The following is a 19,721-nucleotide window of genomic DNA, read 5'->3' as shown; positions in this document are numbered from 1 at the left end:
AACTATGGTTTTTTGATATACCATGTAATTTATTACATTACGATTTATCTAAAGTTTCGGTTACATATCACTTGACCGTCATCATAGTTGCTGTAAAATCGCGAAAAGTGAAGTAAAAATTAGCATTACAAATAGCGTTATACGAAAAACTTAGATATCATAATACTTTGTATGATCTTTATATTGACGAATTTGTATGATCTTATTTTCTCTGTTAATTTATTGTCGTCACATTTTCATACCCGACAATTTCAATATAAATGAAATCCCGGATATTACATACGGTTATTTATGTCGTATATGAAATAATTAGATATCCAATACACGTATACATATTATTAAACAGAAAACAAATAATTGGTATCGTTTATGAATAGAATGTATTGTAGTATATTGGGCAATTTCGAAGACGCGTTGGAATGTTATCTTACGTATACAACATTTTTAGCTCATAAACATTCATGTTTATTCTTCTGCGAATTTTATTTCTCTATATTCTATTTCATAAAACAATGAAGGCTAATAAAACTTTGAATGAAACAAAGTCATAGTAATAATATTATATATAATATTAGTTATATTAGGTACTTAACGTTTTATCAATTTTAGTTTATTTTTATTATATATTTATGTATTTATATTCAATATCGTATAATTAATACTAAAGTTTATTAAGATACTATATAAGTACTTACATAGTTATAGAACTGCTCGTATTTTTAAAGGCAACATTCTAGGATAAATTTGTAATTTTTTTCTGTCAGTTTATTGGTAACTTTTTATGATTATCTATCGCCAATAACTTCATGTTTTTATAATTATAGCTATAGAGCTAGAAAGAAAATATTTCTAAATTTATGTAACTAATTAAAGACATTTCAGAGTTCTTTCACTTCTGTGAACACATATTTATTTAGCGTAGCATTTTTTTGTTAGCTGAAGACTAGACTGTGTAGTTATTAATAAATACATAAAGATTTCTAAATTTAAGTATTTTTCGTTAAAGAAAACTTTGAAATTTCAAACCTTATTGTTCTCTATATACCATCGTCATCGTCGCAAGAGTCTTTGCAGAGTCGTCGTGGTCATCACGTATCAGTGAACCGTATACATGTTGATTTTCATGGGAAGATAGTTGCAGTGGTTTCCCCTTGCTTTCTGCACCATCACTTTTTTTGGGGCTATTTAGTCCCCAAGGCTTGCTGTAGCCCGTTCCAGCCAGTGGTGTCTAAATACTCTTAGAAAGTACATATGACTCGGAAAAGATCATATTGATACCTGACAGGTTTCGAACCCACGCTCTCACGTATGAGAGGCGGGCCTTTTAACCTCCAGGCCATCATGACTTCTCTATACATATATTGTCGCAAAAATAATATAGTAAAGACTTATATATGATAGATATTGGAGTTTGGAGATCAAATCATACAAGTGGATGTAATTTGAAATTGGTAGGTGTTAGGTCCAGCTGTTTGTTTATTGAGTATAGTCACTACTGTTACTTAAAGTTTCCTTTTCATATATTTTGATGTTGAGGAATTCTTCTTTGATGTTTGGTGCGAAGAGAGCTTCAGCATCAAAGTTGACGGTTCTCTTGAAACAGGTTTCAGACAGATTTCTTCACTTAGATGTAAAGTGGTCCTTGAAATGTAAGCTTCCAAGTGGTGTTCTTAAGAATAAATTAAAATATTATTGACTTTTAACTAAGCAATAATAGTTAAAAAATAATATAAAATAAATTTGTTCATATGTCTTAACTTTATGTTCTTATAAAAGAAAAGTATTATTGTGTAGGTTAAATAATAATTTTATCACAAAGCTTATTCTTCCAGCCAAATAAAGCATATGATGTCGCTGAGAAATTGCTAAAAATATATTTTATCTGTGAGCTTCCAAATTTAAATTTTAATGCTTATTAGACGTTTTAATATTAATTTTAAATTCATCGAGGTTTTATGTAGCACGAAAATATTGTGATTGATACTATTAAGTGAAACTTTTGTGTAAATCTTTTGACTATTTTGAAGTTATTACAAAAGGGTTACATCTACGAAGAAAATCAAACAAGACGCATGCATACAAACCTTCCCTGTGGAAACACTCCCACCAACTTTTATGATATAATGACCCATGAAGTATGGAAGTTGATTTAACTAATGAATCAAACAAGACAGAACTGAATTATTGTATAAAAGTCACTCACATCTCGTCTGCCCGTGATCATGGTTGCTGAAAGGTAACCGAAACGTCGGGAGTATGTAGTTTTTTACAAAAATAAATCACGCGTAGGTTATCCGAAAAATACTAGTTTCATTTAAATGAATAAAACTCGTGAAAATCTTAGATCTCATTGTATAAAAGTTTTGTATCTTCTTTTAGTATACTATTTGACTCAATTCATTCATATTTTGCATGTTTTATACGAATTTTAAACATAACTATAAAAAATACCTATATTCTATCAAAAAAGAGGCCAATCTGTTGTTAAAGATTCCCTTAAAGTTCATATAAAGACATATTAACCCCAATTATCGACTATTACCACAATATTCTTTTCAATTTTGTAAAATAATTAAATTTTCTTGGATTCGCCCTCACCATTGATCGATATCTGGGGTTTAGCTTTGGCTAGTAAAAGATTTATTAAACCATGCTTCACTATTGTATGACAAACATATTTGAAATAGGTTGTATGTATAATATTAATGATCCATCTCTGCAAAACGAACTTTTAAAATCTAATAATAATAATTTAGTGTTTAAAGGAGAGTATTTTAAGGTTTTTATTGAATGATACCATTTTCTGAAGAAACGTAAATGGGTTTTTAAACAAACAGACTTACCAATAAGTCTAGAATATTGGTCGTTTAGATCTACATACATAATGAGGGGAAAGCCTGCAAGATTCTAAAACTCATCTTAAAGAAGTACATGAATCTTTGTTTATTCAAAAAATATTTAATTTTAAATTTAAACAAAATTATTAAATTCTAGAAATATTGACTTCCAGGTTTACGTTATATTTTCATATAAGATTATTTCATTGATTCATTCAATAGTTATGAAAGTGGATTTTGCGAGCTTGTGTGTGCAATTTGCAAAAGTGACGAAGTTGTTTTTTTTATTTGTTATTACGTGTTATAAAACTTGGGAAACAAATATACATATATTTACCGTATAAAATTTATGCATATTAAAATTATACTATCCGCAAAATACAGGGGCTTATTGTCAAAAGCCTTTCAGTTAATTAATTAAATCCAAATGTTCAGATGACTCAATTAAGTCGTGTAGGATAAAACGTAAGTGGAATATTGTTGAAATAATTAATTTCCCTCACACATGTGTGATTTTATTGTCTCATTTACATTTCTGTCCGCAGTTGCTTAATGAGAGGACGAATTGAGCTATGAAACGAAAGTTTTATGACACCATTTTAATTTGACCTCTTTCCTTGTGACAAGACTATAGACAGGATATTCAGATTTGTAAGCAAAATGGACTTCTATAAACTGGGTATAGGCCGGGTCATTTAATGACGAACTCTAGGTATCACATTAACGTGAACATTAATTTAATTTCAATTTATACTTTAGCTTAAAATTTATCTCTTTATTTAGTTATTAGTTCTGATTTCAAATATTATTACTGTAATACATTATTATTAGACAAAAAACTAACTTTAATCATAAGCTACTAACGGAAAAGACTGATATTGTTTTAACATTTCTATCATTAACAAATTGTCAAGAAACTATTATATACACCCTATAAAGACTGATATTTTCTTTTTTCATTTTTCCAAAACATGGTTGTGTATTTTTTAAAAGCGTTCGTTTTTAAATTTGCCAAAAATTACGCAATTGATTCATTAAAACAATAATTGCTTAATCGGAGAGTGCCATTAAAAATCTAATGTAATTTCCAGTTACAGATATTTTGCGGGTTCAATTTAGTGTTTCGATCCAATGAAGGTCACCCAGCTTTATTGTTCATGACGGGTTTTCTTTTTATTTACAATGTGTTTTGTAAGCTTAAATATAAATCGCTGGGTCGTATCTTACTTTTATCAGAAATTTTTTTTTCTATAAATATTTTTTCTGGTAGTTCAGTTGTTCCTTCCCTTTGCAGTCCGTTTTTTCTAGATGAAGAATATCTTTAATATTCCATACCTTATACTGGTCTTCTAATGGAGCTGTTGGCGTACGGTTGACACAATTATCCTTTGTTCTGTACACACTGAACCTGATGAGTCACTTCAGGTGACCCAGATTCATTTTTCATACAATGCGATCCAGACTGGACATGTCTTCGTTAGCCATATAGTTGCTGGACTGCATGCTGGCCTGCATGTCTTCTTTATATTATACATATTGATTACAGGTACAATCATATAAGTAGACATAATTTACACAAAAACTAAATACATACCTCTAAACATCCATTAGTATATATTACTAAGGTCATATAACCTAAAATCAATACAGCAGTATTATTATTAAACTTTTATTAGCTTGAATAAAGTTAATACACCTGTGAGTACTGAAAGTAGAAGTTTTCGGAAACTAAAGCAAATATTAATACATTTTTCAAAATGAACTGAAATGCCTTAATCCTTAAATATTTCCCCAAGGCTGTCATTATGACTGCGGCTGTTGTGAAATTGACTTTGTTTATCGACGCTTTGTGTATTTGGTTATGAAATATAAATTAATTTAAATCGCAAATAAAGTTAGTTGAAAATTCTAGATAATATACAGAGAAACATTAAAATACCTGTAAGAAGAGAAAGTCTGTTGTTATTTGTTTTTAGTATATTTGGTATAAAAACGATTTGAGAGACATTCTGTAAACAAGTGTATATAATGTTTTATTGTTTTTAATTCGGGAAACAAAGGCTTTATTATTATTATTCTATTTGGTATATACTCATAGATTCATATATATATTTTACATAAAAAAAATGCGAATCTGTATCTTAGATAGGTAAGATAACTTAGGTTAAGGTATATAAATATTAGAGAATGATATAACAGTCGTTACTGCCAATGATTTGTAATAAATTCAAGGAATTCAGATGATATAGATTTATAATATATGATGGGATATTTTAAACGAAACCTAACCGACCTTTACAGTTTTATAGTAATCAACAAACCTTTTTGGATATTGTCATTCAAATTCAGCTTATAAAATATACTAGACTTATCTATTTTCATATATTTTGTAGCAAATATTCTTTGGCATTGATTAAAGTTTAGTCTACTATCATGTTAGATTAGGCTTTAGGCACGGCACTTCATTAATTACGCAGTACGGATTAGGGATGAAGGAAAGCAAGAGAACTGTCTCACCCTTGTCTGCTAACGGCTATCATTGATTGATATCACTTCAATTGTTATGACGAATTATAATAGTTATTGATATATTGAATAATAAATTATATATATGTAATAACACGTTGAGAAGCAAAACGAAACATCCACTTTTACTCTTAAATGTTAATCCGTGTTAAAAAGAACGATATCTTTAAAATATGAAATATATTATTATTATTTATATATTATATTAATAAAAATATAAATGTGAGAACAAAATACACAGTAACGTTCATATAAAATCGTCGATTAATGAGATCTTAAAGAATTATAATACAATGGAATATTTCGATGTAAAGCCCTTTGAAGTATTCAAATCCCATTGGAACATGTCTTTTAAATATATTCGCGTGGGTTGAGTAATCCAAAATAATAATACAAAAGCGTTCGGTATTTTTGTATTTATTTACTTTATGAATATTAATTGTGTGATTTAATTCGTATATGAAGATGTTTTGAAAAGTGACACTCCTAAGAGGGTGAAATCAGCAGTACAAAGTTCAATTTAGAAGTTCAAAGCATAAAAAAAACTGAGAAATAATTTGAGTAATGTGGCCAAATACTACGATGTTTTCGGGACGGTAAATGTACTAATATGGTCTTCAACTTGTTGGCTGGATTAATCCTTTAAATTTGGCATTCAAATTAAGGAAGTTTGCAAACTTATTTCAATGACTTGTGTATAATATAAATAAAATAAAAACAATAGTCGTGATACAAACTATATCTAAATGTACAAACTGAAACTAAAAGGCAAATAATATGTATTATATTATTGATAACAAACGTGATTTTTGATAATAATCAACAAGATTATTTTATATATCTATTTAATATTTATGAACATTTTGAAGTAGATGCCATTGCAACGAACTTTCGTGGGCAGAGGAGTACAAAAAATAAATTATCTTCATTAGTTTTTTCAGTGACGTTTCATTCTTTCGCTATCTGGATTATTGTTGAATTATTTAGTATTATAGATAAAGTGATATTACATTCCGTATTTATCCGGCTTCTAGGTAATAATTTACCGTTTTAGTCTCAGTACACAATTTAACTGCTAATCCGGTTCTATGTACGACCCCAGGGTAAATATCGTGTAATGTGTTCCACATCACATACGTACGTTTACATTGGCTATAATAACGCATCAAGATTAGTTGGTTTATGTAAAGATACAATTCCATAATCATTAATACAGACTCTTTCCTTGTTAGGGCTACGTGATCAACTAAAACATTGAGTTGACTGCGCCCGATAAAATGGCGTAACAATAGTGCAATAGTAATTAAATAACCACTTTTTGTAGTTGTTATTTGGAATGGATAGTACGCTAATACTTTGTCCTAGGAATTTATTAAAAGCGTTTATTTGATGATCCGGCAGTTGAAGAATACCTTATAATAGCTTTTCACGTCATTTTACTAATTATTATACTCTTATACAGAAGTACTCGATGTAGAAATAATGTTATTGAAGTAGATATATCAATCCAGAGGGTGTCCTACTAAGTATTTTTCCGATATTTAGCCTTGGGCATACGGGTACGCGACCCCGGATCCTCGAGCCACCACTTTCATACCTCTATCCTCAGTACATGAAGGTGGTGTCCTGTACCTCCCCTCATTCCCCTTCCTAACCTCTTTCCCCCCTTCTCTATCTTTTCCTATCCTGGTTTTACCCGTAAAACGGGGTTTTGGAGGTCAGACGGCAGTCGCTCCGTTAAAACCACTCCCGCCACTCTTATGGTTGCAAAAGTTTATGGACTGGGTACGGCTAGGGCGTCGCCGATAAACGACGCGGAGGCACATCGCCCTACACCTACGATAAGTGAGCAAGGGCTACCGTGTCAAGTACGGGCACGGCTAAAGACGTTAGTACCCCAAAGGAAACTCCGCTTTGCAACGTGGAATATTGGCACTCTAACCGGACGATGCAGAGAACTCGCAGATGTACTCATGAGACGTCGGGTCCAGTGTGCGTTCCTCCAGGAAACTCGCTGGAAGGGCAATAAGTCTCGGAACATCGGACAGGGTTACCGGCCGATATACACTGGCTTCGGAATGGTCTTCTTGAAGTCGATCGTCGCTGCGACCGCCTGATGCGGGTGCGGGTACTGATCGAGGGAGTGATTACTAACTTGATCAGTGCTTATACTCCTCAGGCTGGATGTAGCGGGTCCGAAAAAGAGTCATTCTGGGAGCAATTTGAAGAGGTTCTACGTGCTATACCAGCTGCTGAAGTAATCATAGTTGGGGGGGACTTAAATGGCCACGTAGGTAGGGCTGCGGAAACGTTTGATCGTGTACTCGGTGGTTTTGGTTATGGTCGCCGCAATGCAGAGGGAGAAAATATTCTCAGAACCTGTATTGCGTCTGACTTAGCCGTCGTGAACACGTTCTTCCAAAAGACTCTACAGCACCTTATCACGTATAAGAGCGGGTCCCACTCAACCCAAATAGATTATCTGCTGACCAGACGGTGTCATATCGGCAAGGTGACTAACTGTAAAGTCATTCCTGGTGAAAGCCTGACAGCCCAACATCGACTTCTTGTCATGGACTATGTCGTTACCCCGAAAAAGAAAGTGGCCGAGAAACGTAAGCCTCGCATCAGGTGGTGGTTGCTGAATGGAACGATGCAGACCAGCTTTCGGGCAGAGGTTGAGAGTCAAAATCTGTCGACTAATACCGAAACTGCTCAGGAAGTTTGGGATCGAGCCCAGTCAGCAATTATCACAGCAGGTAAACGAGTTCTAGGCCTTTCTAAGGGAGGACGGGTCATTGACAGGGAGACATGGTGGTGGAATGACGAAGTGCAGGAGGTGATTCGGGAAAAGAAGACTGCCTTTAAGAAGTGGCAGCAATCAAACTCTCCTGAAGACAGACTAGAGTACATAGCAGCGAAACGTGCCAGTAAAAGGGCTGTTGCCAGAGCCCGCAGTGATAGGTTATCACCATTATATGATACACTTGAAACTGAGGAGGGGCAGAAGCTCATTTACAAATTGGCACGAGCTCGGGATAAGGCGACGCAAGATATCGCAAAATGTCTTAGCGTCAGAGATTCCCAAGGCACGTTGCTGTGTAATCATGCCTCTGTGAAGGAGAGATGGAGATGCTACTTCAAGGAGTTGCTAAATACTCAGCACCCGTGCAGTCTTCCAACCGAAATACCTCCTAATCTTGGACTTATTGCCCCGATAACACCTGACGAAACTCGGAATTGTCTTCGACGCATGAAGAATCGGAAAGCGGTGGGACCTGACGATATTCCGATCGAAGCGTGGAAATCATTGGGCTCTCTTGGTGTGCTCATACTGACGGACCTTTTTAACCGCGTCTTGAACACTGGGACTATGCCACATCAGTGGCGTTATAGTTACATTACCCCTATATACAAAGGCAGGGGCAGTGTTCAAGATTGTGGTAGTTATAGGGGCGTTAAGATCATGAGTCACACCATGAAGCTCTTTGAGCGTATGATCGACCTCAGGCTCCGCCGAGAGTGTACTGTCTCGGAATGTCAATATGAATTTCAGCCAGGATCGGGCACCTTGGACGCCATCTTTGCCATCAGAACTCTGATGGAGGCATACAGGGAAAAAAGGAGAGCTCTGCATGTCGCATTCCTAGATCTGCAGAAGGCCTTTGACTGCGTGCCTCGTCAATGTATCTGGTGGGCATTGCGATTCAAAGGGATCCCTGAGGCCTATATTGACATCATCAGAGACATGTACCGCGATTCCGTTTCAATGGTTAGGACTGCTGTTGGCGATACAAAACCCTTTCCGATCTCAGTAGGGGTTCACCAAGGCTCGGCTCTTAGCCCCTTCTTGTTCAATGTAGTGTTGGACACTGTCTCGGCTAACATCCAGGACCAGCCTCCATGGCTGATGATGTATGCCGATGACATAGCGCTCATTGATGAGAGCAGGTTGACGCTAGAGCGAAGAGTGAACCTCTGGAAGGGTACGCTTGAGAACGGTGGTCTTAAACTAAATGTGACGAAGACCGAGTACATGGCTTGCGGAAGCCCGGACTCTTGCACTATCCATATAGGACCTGAACCAGCCGTTAAGTCGGAAAAGTTCAGGTACCTTGGATCTATTCTGCATGAGTCCGGAGGCATCGATCACGATGTCCAAGCCCGGATCAGCGCTGCTTGGGCGAAATGGCGTGAGGTCACAGGTGTGGTCTGCGACCGCAGAATACCTACCAAGCTCAAGGGACTAATATACAAGAGCATAATCCGACCGGTTCTCTTATATGGAAGCGAATGTTGGCCAACACTGTCCAGGCACACTCAGGAGCTTCACGTCACGGAGATGAAGATGCTGAGGTGGATGTGTGGCGTAACGCGGGCTGACCGTATACGTAACACATTTATCCGAGGTAGTCTTGGAGTCCGTGACGTAGCGGATAAGCTTCAAGAGAGTCGCCTGAGATGGTATGGCCACGTTGCACGCCGGCCTGAGAACTACGTCGGAAAAATTTGCCTTGATATGACGGTCCCTGGAGCAAGACCCCCAGGACGCCCAAGAAAGCGATGGCTGGACACCGTGAAGCAGGATATGAGAGCCAATGGACTTACCACCGCGGATGCTAAAGACCGTGCAAAGTGGAGGAGTTTGAGCAGGAAGGCAGACCCTGGCTAATGCTGGGATAATTGCCAGAAAGAAGAAGAAGAAGTAGATATATCAAATATTCTTATACATTTATTAACTGTTTCAGTTTGTTGTTTTTTATATGATGTTATAATAAATTCATTTAATACATACATATTTGTATACATATCCATTTTGTTTTTTTTTGTAAAATGTCTTCGTAAATGTAGTTTTATCTAAAAGCATTCTCTTTGATGTATGGTTAATTGATATTAAAGAATCTTGAGAGTGCAATGAACACTTTAATATACCGACTTTATTGGGGTATCTCAAATTATTAAGTATAAGTATTATTTAGTATTGCATACTAACTTTGAAACCTATACATAGTCTATTAATGTAAAAAATATATATATAACGAGAATAGAACAAGGCAATCACAATTCTATTTGACCTATATACCTATTCTTAAATAATAATACCTTTAATAAGTATCAAGAATTGTTTAAAGGTGTCTTTGGTTTTTGATTTAATGAAAAATAAAAGAGTCATACATATTTTAAACTCAGAGATAAGGTGACACAGACTTATAAATAATATAAATATAAATTTATGTATAAATATATCCAGTCTAATTGCATATTCGCCATCTTCATTGACACTCTAATGCTATAGCTACAATATTTCTGTAGAAGGTAAATCTACATTAAGCTAGCGGAGTATATTAATCAGCCCCAAGTTGCAGTTGGAACTTGGCGCTTCGTTGCAGTTTCACTTGGAACTAGTTTTGCAGATTCATCCCTCAATCACTGTTTTGAACTGTGGGTGCTGTTGATGCAAACTTTCCTTTGCCACTAACAAAAGAAGATGTACCCTTATTTATCCATTCCTATGATTACTGCATAACTTTGAAATTTTATCAGATACTATATTGGATGTTTATATTTAAAAATTTTAATTTGCGGCATTGTTAAGAATTTTTTGATCTACAGGCTTTGAATGTAACTTGTAATAATCATTTTTATTATTTGACTCTAGAAGTACTGTTTAATGTCTATTACTATTAGAAAAAAACATTTCGAAGCGCTGTATTCATTAAGAGTGAAAATTGATTTTCCAAAGATTGTGAAAGTAATTTCATTGGTACTACACAACCGTCCTCTCTGATTGATTGATGAGATATCAACTCAGAGTTCAAACGGGTGACGTATCGAGCTAAAAATTGGATTATCTTTTTTTACAGTTCTAAATAGAGATTTATTTGAATTATAACACTCTTTCAATTGCCATGAAATTGCTTTTCTTAACGCTGTTTTTAAATTGAAAAGTATATTCTTTTAAATCTTACTTTTTCCCTTTTTTATTGTACCTATTAAATTAAATTAAATTAAATTAAAATCCTTGTCTTTCTAAGTCAATTGAAAATCATTATTAGGCAATGATACACATCTTCAAATTCTTATAGGAAACATGAAACGATGGTAATTTTGAAGTCATTGCTATTTGTTCAACAGGAGTTAATACTGTATATCCTTTGATATATAACAGTTAAATCAAATTGAGTCGAAACTATTATTACGCCTGAGTTGAGACGATCTCCGAGGCTTAAACTCCGACATGAGCGTCATTTAGAGAACGTTGTAAAATTATTTACATATAATGAATATGTTTAAAGCATAAACGTTTATATTAAATCGATGTTTTTCTTTCATTTCCATGTATGAGTTTTAAATAAATACATTTTATTTATTCTATTTAATGATTAAAATCGGCCGTATTGATGCGAATTCACTACTGCCGCCCATGAATATATAAGAAAATGATGTTCGCAGTGTGTTGTACCCCTAAAGGCTGACGCCCAATGTTTTCCACTACACACTCTTATTTCTTACGCAAAATTTTGTTAAATCTTAAAGCGTGTATTGATTAATACTCATTACCACCACCACCATCTGGCGGAGAATTCGGAAAAAAGATTGGTAATAGTATTCGGAAGAAAGATTAGTTATTCCCAATAATTTTCTCAATCGATCTGATAAAGACTTACTTATATGTCAATTCATTTTGACCATCCTTTTAACATTATGGTAATAGATAGTCTCATATAATTAATGTGTTTTGTCTTTCGAAATCTATACAGGCTGTTATTTTATCTAAAAATGTAATCTTACTAATACTATATAAGTGAAAGGTTGAGAGTTCGTATAGACGTATTATGACATGGACGTTTGAACGTAGGACGTATGTAGACATGTGGACGTATTGCCGTATGGGTGTATGAACGTAGGACGTATGTGGACATGTGGACGTAATACCGTATGAGTGTATGAACGTAGGACGTATGTGGACCTGTGGACGTGTGGTCGTACTGAACTTCAGTCGTGTAGACGTGTGGACGTGTGAACTTGTGGACCTGTAGATTTGTAAACCTGTAGACGTATAGACGTATGATTATTTCTTGCCTTCACAGTAATGTAGCTTAAACATTAGAATAAGACATAACCTATATTTGATTCCGCATGGTCGAGTAGTTCTTTTGAGGTCACTGCATGACAGTTGCATTATGTGTTAAGTGACAGGATACAAGCTATAGATGTTTCTCGGGTTAAGCATCGTATTTATTGTTTAAAGCCATTTTATACATTTCTCTCTGAGCTCAAATCCTAATCCCCCAAGAACGAGTTACTTCTTGATGTGACGTATTTAAAACTGTTACAATCTCAACAAAAAGCATTTTCGTCGACGTTAACAAATACTAATTGCCAATTTACCTCCCCTTCAGGCTCTATTAACAAGTTTCGAACATGTTTCTGAAAGAGGTTGTTAATTAATATTATCTATATAGTTATACTACTATCGAAGTGTATAAGTTAAATACAAGCTCTGTGGCTATTTGTTAATTGAAAATTAACTTTTTAACCTTAATCAAACGATATTACTATGAAGCTCGAGTGATTCATTTAAGTGAATAATAATAATTTTTTATATCATTCATAGTTACAATTTGATAAATCATTAACAACATTAGACATCATCTATAGAACATCACATCTACAAATTATTGTGATTAGCAACTGAACAAATATTCTTAGTAATATAACAATCGAATGATTATGATATAATCAATCACAAATTACCCCTGGGTGACATGTATGTAGTTGGATAAATTAATTAATAGCCACTTGTGTTGCTGTCAACAATAATAGAACGATAACATGAAATGTAAGGGACGCCTTCCTTTGCCCTTATGTGGTAAATACCAAAAAATATATTTTTCCTGTACTTCTCGATATGTATGTAAGAATTTTGTGAATGTATATGGAGGCAAGATCCTAACTCTAAACGAATTTGACAATTACGATGAATTAAACATCATTCTACTTGGTTAAGTTAATAATTTTAATATTTTCTATTTTTTTTTATATTTAAAATAAAAGTTTGAAATAAAAGAAAATTATGAACTAAACTTATCTTCTATATTATATGTTGCGATAGATAAATGGACTACTAAAACATCACAAACCTTAAGAATTATTGCCTTGTCTATATCTGTCACATCATACTTTAAAACGGAAATAACAAATTTATGTATAACTGACCGGCCGAACTCTAGTCCATCCTAGAGGCCATAAATAACCAGATATTATAATTTATTGGTTTTTTTTTTCCTTGTCGATCGAACAGAACTAAATATCTTATTTAAGGTTCTAAGCTATCTCTCCACCAATTTTCAACCATATCCCCACAGCCTCTCATGAGTTATTAAAATAGTGTAACTAACACCACTTTCTTTTACATAGATATAGATTATTAAGAAATGTGGTTTAAAGGAGTAAAATAGATGTAACGTGAATCCGCTCATCTTATTAACCGTGTTTATTATGAAATAATCTGTTTATAATAAGATAATCTTATTACAATTTTCATATAGTTTTCTCATTACTACCAGGAAAGCCTTTAACTTAGCAAAGGTATAATAAAAAAAATAAATAATTACATTCACTTCTATGAAAAGTGGGTAGATAAATAGCACTCACCTTATGAGTCATCTTGGGTAAAAATTGTTCGTGAAGTATTATATTTTGCATGATAAAATATTAATATTTAATGTATTTAGATATTTTGCTTGTATAGCATTACTTTTAACATGTATAAACAACAACAGATACATGCTTATGATTTGTTCTTAGTATATTGTATAATTACAATCTATGCCTTCGAAATATTCCAGGAGATTTTCCTCATTTGGAATAAATTTTGAAACCATGAAATTTATAATTATTAGCAAACAATCGTACTAAAAAAAAATCTTATTACTAACAAAAAAATAATTAATACATTCAAAAGTTAACATTACAGATACTATTTTAAAAAATACAAATGCTTTTAATGTTATATAGAAATCACAAAACATTCAAATGGCGCTTTAAATACAAAAGAAAATGACTCTCCTTTTGCCTGACTATTACCTGAGTTATTTAGTTAATCTTTGTGAATAAACGCTGTTAAGGTGAAATGTACACAAAGTTAGCTGTTTAGGCAAACTAGCTAATGTTCGCTTTTATGTTTGTTACTTCCTACTACGTTGTTACTAAGTATGTTACTATTATTACTATGGTTATACTAAGTATGTTAAAATTATATGAGAATACCTACGATTACCATTAGATTTCTGATAACTGATGTATGAATGGTTTTAATCAGCCAAATAATTGCGGAACAATTATTATAACGCTATTCATTCTGAATGGGAACCACCCGTTAGAGCAGATTTTTTTTAAGGAATGTACATTGTTTTGCACTGGGAAAGGTTATTTATCGTCCTCCGAGTCCAGGGGAAGGCGTATTGTCACGTGGTATTCAGCGGCCGTAAGAACCGGTATACTCATTGCAACCCAGCGGTGAATATCTCCGAACCGAACCCTCGCCAAGTTCCACAATTCCCTGAAGGAGTTTGTCACCATCGTCGTCCGTTCCCTACCCGTGCTTGTCCTCGAGGACTTCAATGGCAAGAACTTGGCTTGGAATTCTTGGCTCACCAACATCCGGGGTAGGATGGTGGAAGACTGGGCTCTTGAGATAGGTCTTTTTTTTGATGACGCTGGAAAAATGCTTTTCGCATACCACTCAGCCCGGGGAGGGCAGCTGTGGTTATGTGGGACCCTAGGTATAAAGTGCCCAGTCTAACCACAAAAAAACCAGTGTAATTCCTCGTCGCCAGAAAGGTAGGGGAGGTTGAAGTAACTCTTTCGCCCAGCCCGCGGCCTCCCATTATGGCTATCCAATCGCGAATCCAACGCAAGATGGATTTGTAGATGCTTCCAGAGGCATGTCAGCGTGGTACGGCACGCCTCGAGGAACTCATCGAAGCGGGATGGCAGACTGCCCGTGTCTACCGCCCCGAGTTCTTGAGACAGGTTTAGTCGTTCTAAACCAGGGTTCGGTGCCTACGTGTGAATGTGATGTGATGGAAAGAGAGTCGGTGCTGGACATTTCGTTCGCCAGCCAGGCTCTGTCATCGCGCGTCGTCAACTGGCGCGTCATTGGATAGTTGGAAACGTATTCCGAGCACAGGTATATCCGGTTCGACGTCTTAGACAGACCCCGTGTGGGCCGTGAAGGGCCTTAAGGCATCCTAGAGCTGTTCTCGGAAGCCGCAATCTAGCAGGCCTGATTAATTCCACCAGACAAGCCAGCCGACGTCAACGTGGAAGCCAGATGGTTCAAGGACGTCATGTCTAGAATTTGTGACGTGGCGATGCCCCGTTTCCATCCAGTACAGCTCAAGCGTCAGGTACTGCTTTGCTTAGTGAGTGCACCGATGACGATGCGTAGGCTCCGCATCCACCCTTAGGACGCTGAGGACAGAGAGGCGGAGTTGTACGAGGAGTAAAGGGCTGCGACGGCTGCTCTCAGGGTGGAAATCTGGCTAGCCAAAAACCAGGCTCTCCAGGGGATGCTGGAGACTGAATAGAGACGTGTGGGGACGGCCTTATTTAATGGTGAGGGATAAGCTCCGTACCTGGGTTCCCCCGCAAACTCAGACCGGCCGGAGGTGGTGGAGGTCGTGGTTGGCCCCCTATTTTTATGACTCTAAAGGGCTTACATCCCTCCAGGAATGACTTTGCGCCCTGGGGTGCTCTATGCGGGATATAACGAAGACGACACCACTATTCCGGTCGTGATCGATGTAGAATTAAACACCACCACTCGGAATGCACCACCTCCAGTTGGATCCCGAAGAACGGCAGGAGGGGCTACCATCGGTGTCGAGTGGACGATAAAGTACCTAGATCTGGTCATTGATAGCCGGTGGAACTTCGCGGAACACGTCCGACGCTTAGCTCCTAAGTTGGAATGGACAGCGGCTGGGCTCAAACGGCTGCTATACAACTTAGGGGACCGAGCGCTTCTTGCCGGAGGTTATATTTGGGGATCCTGCGGTTTATGGCCCTCTACGGGGCCCCTATGTATGCACCAAATCTGAGTCGGCGGCCAGTTCGTGCTCTGATCGCCATTCGGTTTGTACATGGGTGAGAAGTGACATTCTCATTCTTTCTTTTATATTTTAATTTCCACTAAATAAGTTTTTTCCAACAACTGTATTTGCTCTTTTAGCACAAAAGATGCAAGTAAGAAAGCAGATTGAGGCAATTTTTTCTTTGCTTCCATTTTAGTTATAAAATTATATACTAAAATAACAAATTCTTGAAGACTAAAGTCTTGTATTTATTTGTCAAGCTTCAAATAGCATATCTATTAAACAAATGTTTAGGTTTTTGAAATAAATATTATATGATAGAATATATGGTATTAAAAAAACTGCATCTAATGTTATGACATCACCAAAACAGTAGAATACCACTTATATGATACGATCTATTACAAATTCAGCACTCACCTAAATTGACATAGAAATCGATCAAATGCCATATGGTGAAATAGCATGCGGGTTTGAAAGGCAGTTTAAAAGTATTAAAACAAATCTTAACGATATGTTTATTGTAAAAGTGGAGAAAAATAAAAAAAATATACTGCTTGTATGTAAAAATATATCTGCATATTTATATCTCCCGCAGTCCAACGTGAATTACAATGATTCTCGTCATATAACTGTAAATAATTTGAGTGAACTGCACCGGACTTCTCTGCAAAACCTATTCATATATTCATGGGCGATGGAATACACTTAGTGATTTAGCGCTTTCTCTTTGCTTTGCTTATAAATTAAAAAAATATAATAAAGAATTTATATATTTATATATATATAGATAAAATTTGGACATTTATCACATATTAGACAGAAACGAAAGGGATTAAAATAAATAATGTATACATACTCTACATCTCACATTTTTCAATATTAGTTTGAGTCTTCTATACCCCCTCTCAGAGGTACCCATCTTCATTCATTATCATCACTTCTTTTATTCACGCACCTTTCATCCCTTTTCATAACATAACCAAACTACATTCATTTCCTGAATTTATGTTTGACTGTGTATAAGTATACACTTTAAAAATTAATTAAATGAGCAAATAATGACATTGGAGCTTTATAGCATTGAATTAAATAATTTTAATATAATCTGCAAAATTTCTAAATAGTCATTTCATAATTTACATATACATATACATATACAAAGGTGAAATTTTAATAAAATAATGAAACAGATAATAAACTTTCTAGAGCTATAAATTTATATTAAATGCCATATCACGTTTAATATATTGAGACCAAATGTAATGTTTAATATTGATGGATCAGCAGGCGTAATATATTAACAGAAGTATGTCATTCTTGAGTATGGTTAAAAATAAAATTGTTTTATAATATTATAATATAAGAATATTTTATATGAGAAAGGTGTCGGCAGTTATTAGTACCGTAAGTAATAGTTTTGATTCATATCTTGCAAGTTAAGAAAACATATTTTTTATACAAATTAATCGAACATTTTTCGTAAAATACGTAGGTAAATTCGGAACGTTGGAATCCAAAGAAAATTTTCTAACATTGTGTTCTAAAAACACACAAGATTTTTATTTTAAGAAAATTTAACGCAAATTGAAAAATAATATTAGTTTTGGTACGAAATATATAGCTATAAACTATAGGTAGGTAACTCGCAGAAAATGTAATTACATAAAAAATAATAAAAATTTCTGTCGGTGAGTTCATAAAAACATCGCAATATTTTACTCAACAAATATATATTTTTTATATAAGTACTAATGAAAACAAACCCAGCATCGATAAGTAATAATTTAATTTTGATTTACAGCTATAAATTCGCTTTAGCTCATAACTTGAAAAAGTAGTCAGCTTAATGAAGTGAAAAGTTAATATCTCAGGGAAGGCGATTTTAAATTGACTTTTTGTGATAGTGTTTTTCAAATTAAATCCTAGCTTTCTGAAAATAATTTATAATATTCTTCAATGTCTTTATTCATAACTTTTATAGATAATTAGGAATATTAGGAATTTAACTGGGTCGAATATTTTAATTTCAAAATACGAATGTGCCTAGAAAGTTTTTTCTCATTTTAGTTACACGTCTGATCTAACAGTTACCTTAAATCTGAAATTTGTCATTGTGAGTTGAAAAATAAAAATAAACTTGTATGAGATTTGCTTTTTCTTCTGAAAAACTGTTACCATTAAAGCAACAAAGAAAAGAATATCATTGTCCAAATCGCCAATATTAAAGGTGTGGAGAGAAAAATCCAGAATTGGCAGAATTTTTGCAGTAGAATGTAATTTACTAAATCGTCTAGTTGGTGCAAGATACATGTATAGCTCGACTACGCTGCAAATAATCTTTGACACTTGATGTAAAAGTTACGGGTGGGATGAATAAGTTATTTCGAGTTAATGGAATAGCAGTGTCCACGGAAGCTTAATATTACTTGTTTATTTCCTTGAATTTCAGAACATGTAAAATTGAATTGATTATAACTATCGGCATAATTGGAGTTTCCGCGCTCGGCTGTGGAAAGACAGATGGTGCTTGAAATTTGTGGTTGTGCTTCACGTTGTTGCAATAACGTTGTTTACGTTTTTTTTTATTCTTCTTGTTTAATAAGTATAGCAATTTTTAAAGAATATTTTTGACTAAATAATAAAAAAAAGGTATTTTACATAAACGTTCTGGTTAATTCAAATGAAACTGCAAGTAATACCTGGTTTAGGAGCCAGAGAAGATGAAACTGAGACTTATAGAGGTCACAAATTACTCTCCGAAATGTTTACACAGTGAAACCGCTCGTCAAGGCAGAGATTCAAGCTCCTGTATTCATTTTGAATGAATACAAAATGCTCAACTCATAGTATTACTTAGGTCTAAGCAATGAGTTAATTATAATTATCCTTCTATTATACAACGATATTAATTTTCATGTTCCAGCCAACGAAGTCTCATTTGATATATTTATTAGCGTAGCTACTTCAGTATATTCTTCTCGTGAAAAATACTTTTTTTATAATATCAATTTCAATAGAAATAATGGATTTTTTTTTCGAGTTGACAGTAGCTGTTAGCCCTATTGGCTTTTACAACGTCACCGGGAGGGGTGGGCGGCCCGATGGGTAGAAGTAATGGACTGCACTTTGACTATATTTAAAGCAAAACCTGCTAATTATTTTTTCATCGAAAGAAAATGAAATTCAAGTTGAAATAGAGGAATACAGTTTAATTTCTTATAACATTGGCATGTCTTTTTGAGATATTTATTGA

Source organism: Danaus plexippus (genome assembly GCF_018135715.1).
Source record: "Danaus plexippus chromosome 9 unlocalized genomic scaffold, MEX_DaPlex mxdp_24, whole genome shotgun sequence".
NCBI lineage: Eukaryota > Metazoa > Arthropoda > Insecta > Lepidoptera > Nymphalidae > Danaus > Danaus plexippus.
The sequence above is the reverse complement of the archived record's forward strand: the minus strand, read 5'-3'. Positions refer to the sequence as shown.